The sequence below is a fragment of the Microcebus murinus genome, chromosome 10, assembly GCF_040939455.1.
Source record: "Microcebus murinus isolate Inina chromosome 10, M.murinus_Inina_mat1.0, whole genome shotgun sequence".
Lineage (NCBI taxonomy): Eukaryota > Metazoa > Chordata > Mammalia > Primates > Cheirogaleidae > Microcebus > Microcebus murinus.
In genome coordinates this window covers 52,536,347-52,548,494 of record NC_134113.1, presented here as the reverse complement: position 1 = coordinate 52,548,494, position 12,148 = coordinate 52,536,347, and the positions used below count along the sequence as shown (strand labels likewise).

Sequence of the window (12,148 nt, the reverse complement as noted above, 5' to 3'; positions counted from 1 at the left end):
TCAGGGATGACAAAATTCATCCTTAGGTCAAGTTGAGGCAGGGAAATCAAGAAACTGTCCCAGCTTAGCTTAAGGACCAGTCCCATAGTTCCAGAGCCACAGTTCATGAATTTTTTTAAGGGTTGTAAACCTTTTTTAACAGAGAGTAACTTAATATGCTAGGAGAATTGGGTCTTATTTACTAATGTCCCTAACCTCTAAATGATATTAAATTTTATTAGAAGACTGCAAGCCACAGGCTAAGTTTTCTGATTCCAGCAGTCTCTCTCTCTCTCTCTCTCTCTCTCTTTCATTTATCCAACTTAATCATTTCTAAGTGTACAGTTTAGTAGTGTCAGGTATATTCACAGTGGCATGAAACAGATCTCCAGAACTCTTTCATCTTGCAACTCTGAAACATCATATCCATTAAACAACAATTCTCCTTTCCCTCTTCTTCCCCAGCTCCTGGTAACTTTCTATTCCATTGTCCAGTTCTCTTAAATTCACCTGGTTACTATATTTGAGAGCACAGCTTTGTCAAACACCAGGCCAGTAGTTCTCAGATACCATATTTGAGATGTTTTATGGTCCAAGTCAGAAGACTCAGTTCTTTATTGAGGATAACAACTTTTCCTTCCCCCAACTCATGTTAGAATAAACTATGCAATGAAAGAACCTTCATCCCTAGATCTGAAAAAATCCTACAAGTATCATCTCTTCTCCAATCAGCAGAGATTGTCAAAGAATCTTACTTTACCTTTCATATTCATGGTCTTCATTTCTAAAATTTCTCATTAAAATGCCTTTTATGCCTACAGTATTCAGTACAGTAACATACTGTACATGTTTGTTGCTTAGGAGTATTTTTGAATATTAAAAAATTAAAAATAAATAAATAAAATGCCTTTTATTTTTCTTTCCAATTTATCATACCTGAGAGCTCTATCGACAACATTGGCAATTTTTAAAATCTGGATTAAAAAAAAAAAGCATGTTTTTTAGCGGCATCATAAATTAATTCTAACAGTGATACCATCATCTTTGCTAAAACTAAAATGCTAACCTTTCATTTATTTATTTATTTATTTATTTAGAGACAGAGTCTCCCTTTGTTGCCCAGGCTAGAGTGAGTACCGTGGCATCAGCCTAGCTCACAGCAACCTCAAACTCCTGGGCTCAAGTAATCCTCTTGCCTCAGCCTCCCAAGTAGCTGGGACTACAGGCATGTGCCACCATGCTTGGCTAATTTTTTCTATATATATTAGTTGGCCAATTAATTTCTTTCTGTTTATAGTAGAGACGGGGTCTCGCTCTTGCTCAGGCTGGTTTCAAATTCCTGAGCTCGAGCAATCTGCCCGCCTCGGCCTCCCATAGTGCTAGGATTACAGGCGTGAGCCACCGCGCCTGGCCAACCTTTCATTTATTTGCATGGTGGGATTACATATGTAATAATTTTCTTTATTTTCAAAATTGTCTGAAATTTGGTCATATTACATTTATAAAGAAAAAGTTCTAACATTTTAAATGATATTAACTGCTAAATTCCTGAACATGAAGTTGTTTTGTCCAGGAAGGTAGAGAAATAGCTTTTTATTTTTTGTTTGTTTTGGGGTAGAGACTGCGTCTTCCTATGTTGTCCAGGCTGGTCTTGAACTCCTGGGCTCAGGTAATCCTTCTGCCTCAGCCTCCGAAAGTGCTGAGATTACAGGTGTGAGCCACCAAGCCTGGCCTCCTTTCTTCCTTCATTAAACATTCACCAGAGTCTCTCTCGGTCAGGCACAGTACTTGTCACCCAGGATATGAAGTTGAGTCAGACATAGTCTTCTCTGTGTTCTAGAGTTCACAGTTTAGCGAGGGGAAAACACTGAAGCAGATAATTATAATTCAATGTCAGAAATGCAATTATGGCTTTATGTTAGGGTATCACCTCTATTACTGAACAGGGATTCAAAAAATTCTACTGAAAGTATGAAAATGACCAAAAATAGCACTGTGAATTTTGCTCCCACATGTACTCACCATCAAATTGGTATTAATTGATCAACACTTAAGTGCACATATAGTAGTAACATTCATCGGGTGTCAGGCAGGTGGGAAGGAATGGGTATATTCCTACCTAATGGGTGTGGTGTGCACCATCTGGGGGATGGACAAGCTTGAAACTCTGACTCAGGTGGGGCAAAGGCAATATGTGTAACCTAAACATTAGTACCCCCATACTATGCTGAAATAAAAATAAATAAATAAAATTAAATTTTAAAAAATGTAGCTTCTGGTCAGACTCTTCAATGGATATTTGCTTTGTAAGTATGCTTGACCCACCTTGCATCATTTGTCTATAAATTAATTGTATATCACTGTTACATCCTGCTGGTAAAATAGCAGGCTTTAAAGTATTTTTTTCCCAATTATCATTGACAAAAATAATGTTACTGATTACTTTTTATTGCCTTCCTTTTTTCTTTAGGATGCTCCTTGCCTTAACATATTTTGTGGGTGTTTCTCTGAATCACATTTAAATAAATGAAGATAGGGAACTAGAAATTACTTTCACTCCATTGAATCTGGTGTTTACCAGTTTAATTAACCTATGATTGTAAATCTTTGAATCATATGTCAATATTCTATTTTCTTAGTCACGATTTCCAAGTGTCACCTAACTGTGGCCCCAGTCACTTTATATATTGGTATCACAGCAAAAGACTCTGAATGTGTTTATTTTCTACATATGCATTTATTCTTGGTGATGTATGCTAGTTAAATCATGGAATAGTTTTAAAATACATGACAAAAACAGCTAAGAGTAAAGAAACATCTCTTTGTTTCTGGTTGAATAAACTCTGTGACTGTGCAAGGATCCAATTTAAAATACATTCTAAAGGAATTATTTTCCAAGACTGTTCCTTCTCTCAGTAAATGGCATCAATATCCACCTGATTGCCCCAAGACAGAAATCTCAAGATCATAGATCCTCCCCTCCATCCGCCACAAGTAGAGTAGATTCTACCTCCGAAACCAATCTCTGATCAGTCCACTTCTCCCCCTACAGCCTCTACCTTCGTTCAAACCTGGAATCCTGCTGTGGTACCCAAATTTATCTTCCCACATATGTTCCTTTCTTCCTCCAACCCATTCTCTAAACTACAGCCTTTGCTCTTTCTACGATGCAGACCTTATCATTTCACTTCCCTTCATGGGCTGAACTTAACCTGCTAAATCATGTCATTTTTTTTTTTCTGACAATACCAGCCTTTCCGCCTTAATCAGGCACATTAGCCAGATCCATAGCATTACCTCAGTGAAGCCTGAAGATCCCAAATTGACAAAGCATCCAATTCCCTTAGATAACAACAGTAAATAATAATGAATACCCACTAATTATACTACTCTGAGCATTTTAAGTGTATTAACTTTTTTTTTTTTTTACAAAATCAACAATAATTATTATGGCTACCATTAATTGAAAGCCTACTCTGCAGCTAGGTGTCATATATCCATCAATTGTTACCTTTAGAACCACCTTGCAGGGTAGGTCTTTCTGTCTCCAGGAAGAATGTGAGAAGTAAAGAGACTTCCTGGAGGGTCCGGTGTTGCCTTAGGCCAGTCAGCTAGAAGCGAGTGGCAAGGTTGGAATCCAACCCCTCTGCCAGCTCTGCTCTTGACCCACCACTAACACCAGACACCCCACTGCACCCCAGACAGGCACTGATGCCACACCCACGGTGCCACGTAGAGAATGGTGGTGTAAACGGAAATCAAAATATTGCGGCCAACTCACGCAGGCTGCTTTGACTTATGACTTGTAGGGGAACACAGGCTGATGCTAAGTCGACAGCACCAAGTTTATCACTTCTTGGAGTGGCTGCCTTGGGTGCAGGCATGTGTGGGGGGACAGCGAGCTTGGGGTCATTGACATCCAAAGGAGTCACAGAAACAGGACCCGGGGAAAATTTCTTAACACCTCATTTATTTAAAACTTTATTATGATTGTTTACACTCCATGGGGAAAAACCCCAACAGATCGTGGGGTTTCAGAGAGCTGTGTTAGCCCACAAAGTCTGAAGGAGAGACTGTCATTCACAGAGCTTGATTAACCACAGACATATATTTTAGGAGGAAGTAGGCTAAGGAAAATCTGCAACACTGGCCTGTCATAGGCTTAGTTTGTTAAAAGAAGGAGCTTATTATTGCTTGACACGGGAAAACCTCCAAATGGAAAAAGCCCCAAAGTGTTTTCACTGAATAAGTTTTCTCAGTGAATGTCTTAAGGATAATCGATGATGGCCACGGGCTAGGGGCCAGGACCCAGCTCACAAGCCTGCTGCAAAAGCTTTAGGCCGTGGTAGTGTGCGATGAGGAATGCCTACTTACATGTTCTCAAGGAAGGTTTCCTAGTGCCCTCATCGCTTGGTCCAGAGGAGAAGGAAAGAGGAAGGAAAAGAGGTCACTGGCCATCCGTGCTGTCGCCCATGCTAAGTGGAGAAAAAGGTAGTTGAGAGCTCGGCTTAGCCACGCACTGATCTGCTGGGTCATCCTTGTCCTATCAGGACAGAGGCAGCACTTCCTTCCTCATCAGTGGGCTTGGTGGGGGCAGCGCCCCGGGCAGCTGGAGGGCACGGCCCTGGAGTGGGGCTCAGGGGTTCCTCTTTTATGGAGCTAATCTCTTATCTGTGCCGCCAGATGGGCCCAACTGCCAGCTCCGTACTTCATCCCAACCAGTCCAACAGGCTGCTCCAACCAGCACTGCCATTATCCTAGCAACTTGTCTTACATATTTTGGACAAACTCTTAAACTAATTTGGCCCTCCTTCTGTCATCTTCAGTCTAAAGCCTTTTATTTTCTTGATTGCGGCTCCATTTATGTCCTAGAAGGATTTTCCCTGAAGGCCTTCAACTGGAGACCTGGAGGGTAATTCATCGCATTCAAAGCCCCTTCCACCCTGAGCAGTGAGACATTTGACTCGGATGCCAGCCAAGTTGGCTCCAGCTTCAGTTGAATGAGTTTGTTAAATCCCAGGCCAATCAGACAGCCACCTACTTATAGGGAGTGCGGACGTTGGCTAAGCCACCTAGGCACCATTTATTTATTTTGGGGGGTGTTGGGATTTGGGGGCACAGAGTAGGAGGTGGAAATAGAGCAGCACCCAAAACCACACTCAGGTCTACTTCCTGACTTTCCTTTCTAACAAACAAGGTTCTTAAAAACCTAGGATTTTTGAAATAATCAATTCATATAAAGAGAGATGGAAGAAAATGGGAGTGAACTTTTGCCTTGTCCTCAGCAGGAACCACCAAAGAGGGAAGATGTGTAGCAGGACACACTAGGCCTCATGCCAAATATTACGGTTAATGGCTACTGAGTGCTAACTATGGTCCTTGTCCTTTCTGCTTCCTCCCCCCTCCCTACCTCCTTTTCCTTCCTTCATTCCTTTCCTCTTTTCCATAAAAAACTGTTGGCTAAATTAGTTTATGGTTGTAGTATCTACACATAACCTCAATTACAAGGAAAATTAAATGATTAGGGAGGTAACTGAGCTGGGATATCCAGTTTCTTTTATACTAAGAATCCCTGAGTACATAATATTTATTGCTACATTAGAAGGGAATATTATGGCCCATCTGTAGAAATCAGTTTATCTGTAGACAATGAGGCAGGCAAATTCAGAGGCATAATTAAGAGCCACCCAGAACTTTTACTTATAGATGCATGACCTGCTGCCCCTGGTAGGCAGTGGTGGATTAAGGAAATGAGGTAGCAAGCTAGGGTTAGAGTAAACTGCAGCATGATACACACTCCATGAACACCAGATGCCTGCAAACCAGACCAAGAGTTGCAAAGGTAAATGGCTCTGTCACTGGTTTAAATGCTCTTGCTAGTGTCACAGAAAGGAATTCAGGACACACACACAACTGAGCAATAGTGGCAAGTTTACTGCATGAAAGCCGCCAGGCTTAGGAAAGTCTTGTGCAGAAGCAAGAGTGACTCCCAAGAAAAAGACTGGGCAGGATGGAAAAACAGACACTGCCCTGAACTCTGAGCTGTTGCTGTTTTTATTTGTTGAAGTCAAAGAAGGCTGGGCAGTCAGTGTTTACTCTGTTCTTACTCATAGTTGCCCTGTTTTTCCACAAGCGGGGTCAAAACTTTAATGTTAACTTACTGCAATTGTGATACAGTGGGGGAAAGGTCACATTGTACCTGCACAATGCTGGGAAATTAATGGCTCTTTCTTCTCCTCAGCTCTGTTTGTTCCAGGCCTGTTGACTAACTTTCCATTCCCTGCTCCCTTGCTCATTCCTAACTGACTACCTACTCTAACAGTTGTAGGGACCAGACATGAGATATAAATGAGCAAATGCGCAGGGTTTGTTCTTTGCACATATCCTCACTTTGCATATTAAACATGGAAGCATGGTCTTCACTTCCTCTAAGAATTGTACTTCTTTTCCTTGAAATTCATAAACCTCTCATTACATCTCTTGTTTAGCTACTTCTCATAAATGCATGGGAAAAGAGAAATACTTCTCTACCATAAGAAAAAGACAGAGGTAAAAGTTTGGTGGTAAATGAAAGTAATTACTTAGCCTCAGGGTTGGGGACAATAGAGAATAGCAAAGATTGTGGCCAACTAGAGAACGAATGTGTCACTCAAGTGGGTGGTAGCCACTCTACCCCAGCAGACTACTTCATGAGAAAATATGGCTTTAATATTACCAGATATTCCAATTTTACAAAAAAGAACTGTAAATATAGGTTTTTATGAGCTATATCCTGATTTTTAAACATTGGCTCAAAAAAAAAAAAAGCACTGCATAGGTAAAAACAAAGAGTTTTGCAGTTTTGCAGTCAAATTAAAGCAAACATCTGGGAATCAGGGCCCACACAGAATCAGATCAAACTGGGGCAGTGGGTAAAAGACGAGTAAGCAGAGAGCACTGCAGAAGCTACAGAAGAACCAGAGACACAGAATTCTGAAACTAACCTCACCTCAGGAACAGATTTTTCTTCTAGCTATAGCAAAAACCAGTACTGGTTTCCCAGGCAACATCCAACCTGGCATAGCCTGCAAGCTCATGTGCTTCTGCAATGCAGTATCATTTCTTGATGGGCAAATTTTGACATAATTTCCCAGAATCTTATCAATCCAGGAATGGAAGCTGGGATGGTCTATAGACTATCAACTCCCTGTCATTGGAACCAGGTTCTCCAAAGCCTGAAAACCTCAAATATCTTCTAGGTGTTGTGTATATATATATATATATATATATATATATATATATATATATATATATATATTTAGACAGAGTCTCACTCTGTTGCCTGGGCTAGAGTGCCATGGCATCAGCCTAGCTCACAGCAACCTCCAACTCTTGGGCTTAAGCAATCCTCCTGTCTCAGACTCCTGAGTAGCTGGGACTACAGGCATGTGCCACCATGCCCGGCTGATTTTTTTCTGTATTTTTAGTTGGCCAATTAATTTCTTTCAATTTTTTTTTTTTTTAGTAGAGATGGGGTCTCGCTCTTGATCAGGCTGGTTTCAAACTCCTAGCTTGAGCGATTCTCCTGCCTCGGCCTCCCAGAGTAATAGGATTGATTACAGGGCGTGAGCCACCTCGCTTGGCCATGTTGTTTATATTTTATTTGTGATGCTTATGATGGATATATAAGGATATTTGTAACACAAATATACTGATATGGTTCTTGATCTGAATGGCTTTTTAAAAAATTTAATTTAATATTTTTGAGACAGAGTCTCACTCTATTGCCTGAGCTAGAGTGCAGTGGTGTCATCATAGCTCACTGCAACCTCAAACTCCTGGGCTCAAACTCCTGGGCTCAAACTCAAACTCACTGCAACCTCAAACTCAAGTGATCTTCCTGCCTCAGCCTCCCAAGTATCTGGGACTATAGGCATGCACCACCATGCCCAGATAATTTTTTCTATTTTTTGTAGAGATGGGGTCTTGCTGTATTGCTCAGGCTGGTCTCCAACTCCTGGCCTCAAGCAATCCTCCTTTCACAACCTCCCAAAGTGCTAGGATTATGGGCATGAGACACTGTGCCTGGTCTGAATGGCTTTTAATATTTCTTCACAATTGGGTAGAGCTTAGTGGATTGTTTTCAGATAGATGCTCAGGTTTACACACATCACTCCTCAAAGATGAACTTAAAAATATTTGCTTCTTTTGTTAAGGAATAATAATAAAATACCATTGGGTAGTATCAATAACCATACTATCTATAACTTTTAAAAAGCCTTCCAAATAACTCCAAACAAATCTATTTTTTTAGAACACTGGGGAAATAGAATTTAAATGAACAAGTGTGCCTTTTAATCCACATCACATATATTCTTTGCTGTTTAACTCTCATCATTATTTTTTCCACTTAACCTGCAGCGATCTGAGACAGACTGGAGTTATTGGTCTATTATAGCAGTGGAACGCTGTAGGCGCCTTGTATCCTGATATCAGCAAGGCATTTGGAGAAGCCTGTCATTACAGCTTTATCCTTGTAGATAAGATGTAGACATATGTATAGCCTCCATGAGAGTACATTTCAGTGTGATCGTAGTTAGTCATCTACATTCAACATATTATTCAACATTTATCAAATATTTATTGAGTACCTATTATAGCATCTATGAACTAGGCACTGCTTTAGGTTTTACAAATATAGGAGTGAATATGGATTTTTTGGTACAGAACATTGAGGAACAAATAGAGGCTTTTAAAGAAAGAGCTATATATAAAAATATCTATATGTAAATATATATGTATAACTATATAATACATACGCAATGTTTAAAAAGATAACTATAGCCTTGAGTGGAGAATAGATTGTATCTTCACCAACAGCGGATATTGCAATATCAAAATAATTTTGAAATGTCATAGGTGAAACATGTTATATCACATTATAACATGTTATATCATTATATATAACAATATGTTAGATATACTAATTAATAGACTATTTTTGAGCAGTCTTAAATTTACAGAAAAATTGAGCAGAAGGTATAGTGTTTCCATATCCTCCTTCCCTTCCCCTCAAAATCCCCCTATTATCATTTTGCATTAGCATGGTACATTTGTTACAATTGATGAACCAATATTGATATATTATTATCGACTAAAGTCCATGGTTTACATTAGGGTCCATTCTTTGTGTTGTGTAGTTCTATAGGTTTTGATAATTGTATAACATCATGTATCCACCATTACAATATCATGCAGCATAGTTCCATTCATTACCCTAAAAATCCCCTGTGCTGTACCTAATCATCCCTCCATTCTTCCCTGAGCAACCCTGGTAATCATTGCTCTTTTAACTGTCTCTATGGTTTGTGTTTTTCAGAGTGTCATGTAGTGGGAATCATACAACCTTTATAGACTGGCTTCTTTTGTTTTTTTGTTTTGTTTTTTTTTGAGACAGAGTCTCACTTTGTTGCCCAGGCTAGAGTGAGTGCTGTGGCGTCAGCCTGGCTTACAGCAACCTCAAACTCCTGGGCTCAAGCAATCCTCCTGCCTCAGCCTCCCAAGTAGCTGGGACTACAGGCATGAGCCACCATGCCCGGCTAATTTTTTCTATATATATTAGTTGGCCAAATTAATTTCTTTCTATTTATAGTAGAGACAGGGTCTCGCTCTTGCTCAGGTTGGTTTTGAAATCCTGAGCTCAAATGATCCGCCCGCCTCGGCCTCCCAGAGAGCTAGGATTACAGGCGTGAGCCACCGCGCCCGGCCTAGAGACTGGCTTCTTTCACTCAGCAATCTACATGTAAGATTCTTTCATGCCTTTTTGCGGGGCTTAATGGTTCATTTCATTTTATCACTGAATAATATTCTCTTGTACGGATATGTCACAAATTATGTATCTATTCACTTAACTGAAGAACATCTTGGTTGCTGCCAAGTTTGAAAATTATGATAGAGCTGCTATAAACATTCAAATACAGGATTTTGTGTGCCTGTAAGTTTTTATCTCATTTGGGTAAATGGGAGTACAACTGCTGGATTGTATGCTAAGACTATGTTTAGCTTTGTAGGATGCTGCCAATCTCTCTTCTGAAGTGACCATATCATTTTGCATTCCCACCAGCAATGAATGAGCATTCTTCATATCGTTACCAGCATTTGGTGTTGTCATTGTTTTAGATTTTAACCATTCTAATAGGGGTGCAATTGTATCTAGTTGTTTTAGTTTGCAATCCTCTAATGACATATGATGTTGAGCATCTTTTCATGTGCTTATTTGCCATCTGCATATCTTCTTTTAGTGAGATGTGTATTCAGGTCTTTTGCCCATTTTCTTTCAATTGGGTTATTTGTTTTCTTATTGTTGAATGTTAAGATATCTTTATACATTTTGGATACATGTTCTTTTTTTTTTTTTTTTGAGACAGAGTCTCGCTTTGTTGCCCAGGCTAGAGTGAGTGCCATGGCGTCAGCCTAGCTCACAGCAACCTCAAACTCCTGGGCTCAAGCGATCCTCCTGCCTCAGCCTCCTGAGTAGCTGGGACTACAGGCATGCACCACCATGCCCGGCTAATTTTTTATATATATATCAGTTGGCCAATTAATTTCTTTCTATTTATAGTAGAGACGGGGTCTCGCTCTTGCTCAGGCTGGTTTTGAACTCCTGACCTTGAGCAATCCGCCCGCCTCGGCCTCCCAAGAGCTAGGATTACAGGCGTGAGCCACAGCGCCCGGCCAGGATACATGTTCTTAATCAGATATGTGTTTTGCAAATATTTTCTCCCAGTCTGCGGCTGACCTTTTTATTTTTTTGACAATGTCTTTTGGTGAGTAGAAGTTGTTAAGTTTTAATGAAATCCCCTTTATCAATTTTTCTTTCATGGATTGTGCTTTTGGTGTTGACTCTAAAAACTCACCACTAAACACAAGATCACCTAGATTTTCTCATATGTTATCTTATAGGAGTTTTATAGTTTTGCATTTTAAATTGAAGTTTGTGATCCATTTTGAGTTAATTTTTGTGAAAGGTGCAAGGTCTGTGTTAGATTTTTTTTTTTAATTTTGCATGTGGATGTTCAATTGTTTCAGCACCATTTGTTGAAAAGATTATCCTTTCTCCATTAAATTGCCTTTGCTCCTTTGTTTATGGAGGTCTATTTCTGGACTCTATTATGTTCCATTGACCTATTTGTCTATTCTTTCACAAATAACACACTGTCTTGACCACTATAGCTTTATAGTAACTTCTGATGCCGGGTAGTGTCAGTCTTCAACCTCTTTCTTCTTCAATCTTATGTTGGCTATTGTGGGTCTTTTGCCTTTCCTTATAAACTTTAGAATAAATTTATTGATATCCACAAAATAACTTGCTGGGACTTGGATTGCATTTAATCTATAGATCAAGTTATTGAGAAGAACTGATAGCATAAGAAATTTGAGTCTTTCTATCCATGAGCATGGAATAGCTCTCTATTTATTTAGTTCTTTGATTTCTTTCATCAGAGTTTTAGAATTTTTCTCATCTAGATCTTGTACATTTTTGTTAGATTTGTATCTAAGTGGTTTTTTGAGTACAAATGTAAATAGTGTGTTTTTAATTTCAAATGTCAATTGTTCATTGCTGGCATATAGGAAAGCAATTAGTTTTGTAAACCTTGTATCCTGCAATCTTGCTATAATTACTTATTATTTAGGTTATTAAATATGAAATATCTGATTTCCTGAAGTACTAAGTTTGACAGTTGATATTTCTGACATTTCACTTTGACACTTCTTGTTTTATTTTTATTGTGAAGGTACATCCTCAGTCTTTCAAACACATGGCTTTTGGCTTGTGATTATCTTTAAAAGTTTTTTAGGGCAATTTTTGTGAAACCATGTTAAGTCAAAAATTCATGTTATTTTTGAATGAGTTCCGTGTTGGAACCAATGCAGCACAGACAGCTCAAAATATCAGCAATGTATTTGGGAAGGATGTGGCTAATGAGCACACAATACATTGATGGTTTGAGAAGTTCTGTTCTGATGATTATAATATTGAAAATGAGCCATGTGGGCAACCCAAGACTAAGGTGGATGATGATGAGCTGAAAGCTGTAGTGGAAGCAAATTCATCTCATCTATGTGTGAATGAGCAGCAAGGTTTGACGTTACTATTCCAACAATATTGGACCATTTGGAACAAACTGGC

At 39.3% G+C, this 12,148-nt stretch overlaps 1 protein-coding gene and 1 long non-coding RNA gene across 4 annotated transcripts in view; one reads left to right on the top strand and one right to left on the bottom strand.

Annotated features, from left to right (window-relative positions):
* The window catches only part of PCED1B (PC-esterase domain containing 1B), a 214,286-nt gene that overhangs the window by 87,207 nt on the left and 114,931 nt on the right, over positions 1–12,148 (bottom strand). The window contains exon 6 of one of the 3 annotated variants that reach the window (XM_076007205.1): positions 4,354–4,454. The exons of the other annotated variants lie outside the window; for them this stretch is intronic. The gene's annotated coding sequence lies outside the window, so the exon portion shown is untranslated. The remainder of the gene's footprint in view (positions 1–4,353; positions 4,455–12,148) is intronic. 3 annotated transcript variants of the gene reach the window in all.
* Positions 1–12,148, top strand: part of LOC105864757 (uncharacterized) — a 32,003-nt gene that overhangs the window by 6,988 nt on the left and 12,867 nt on the right. The window lies entirely within an intron of this gene.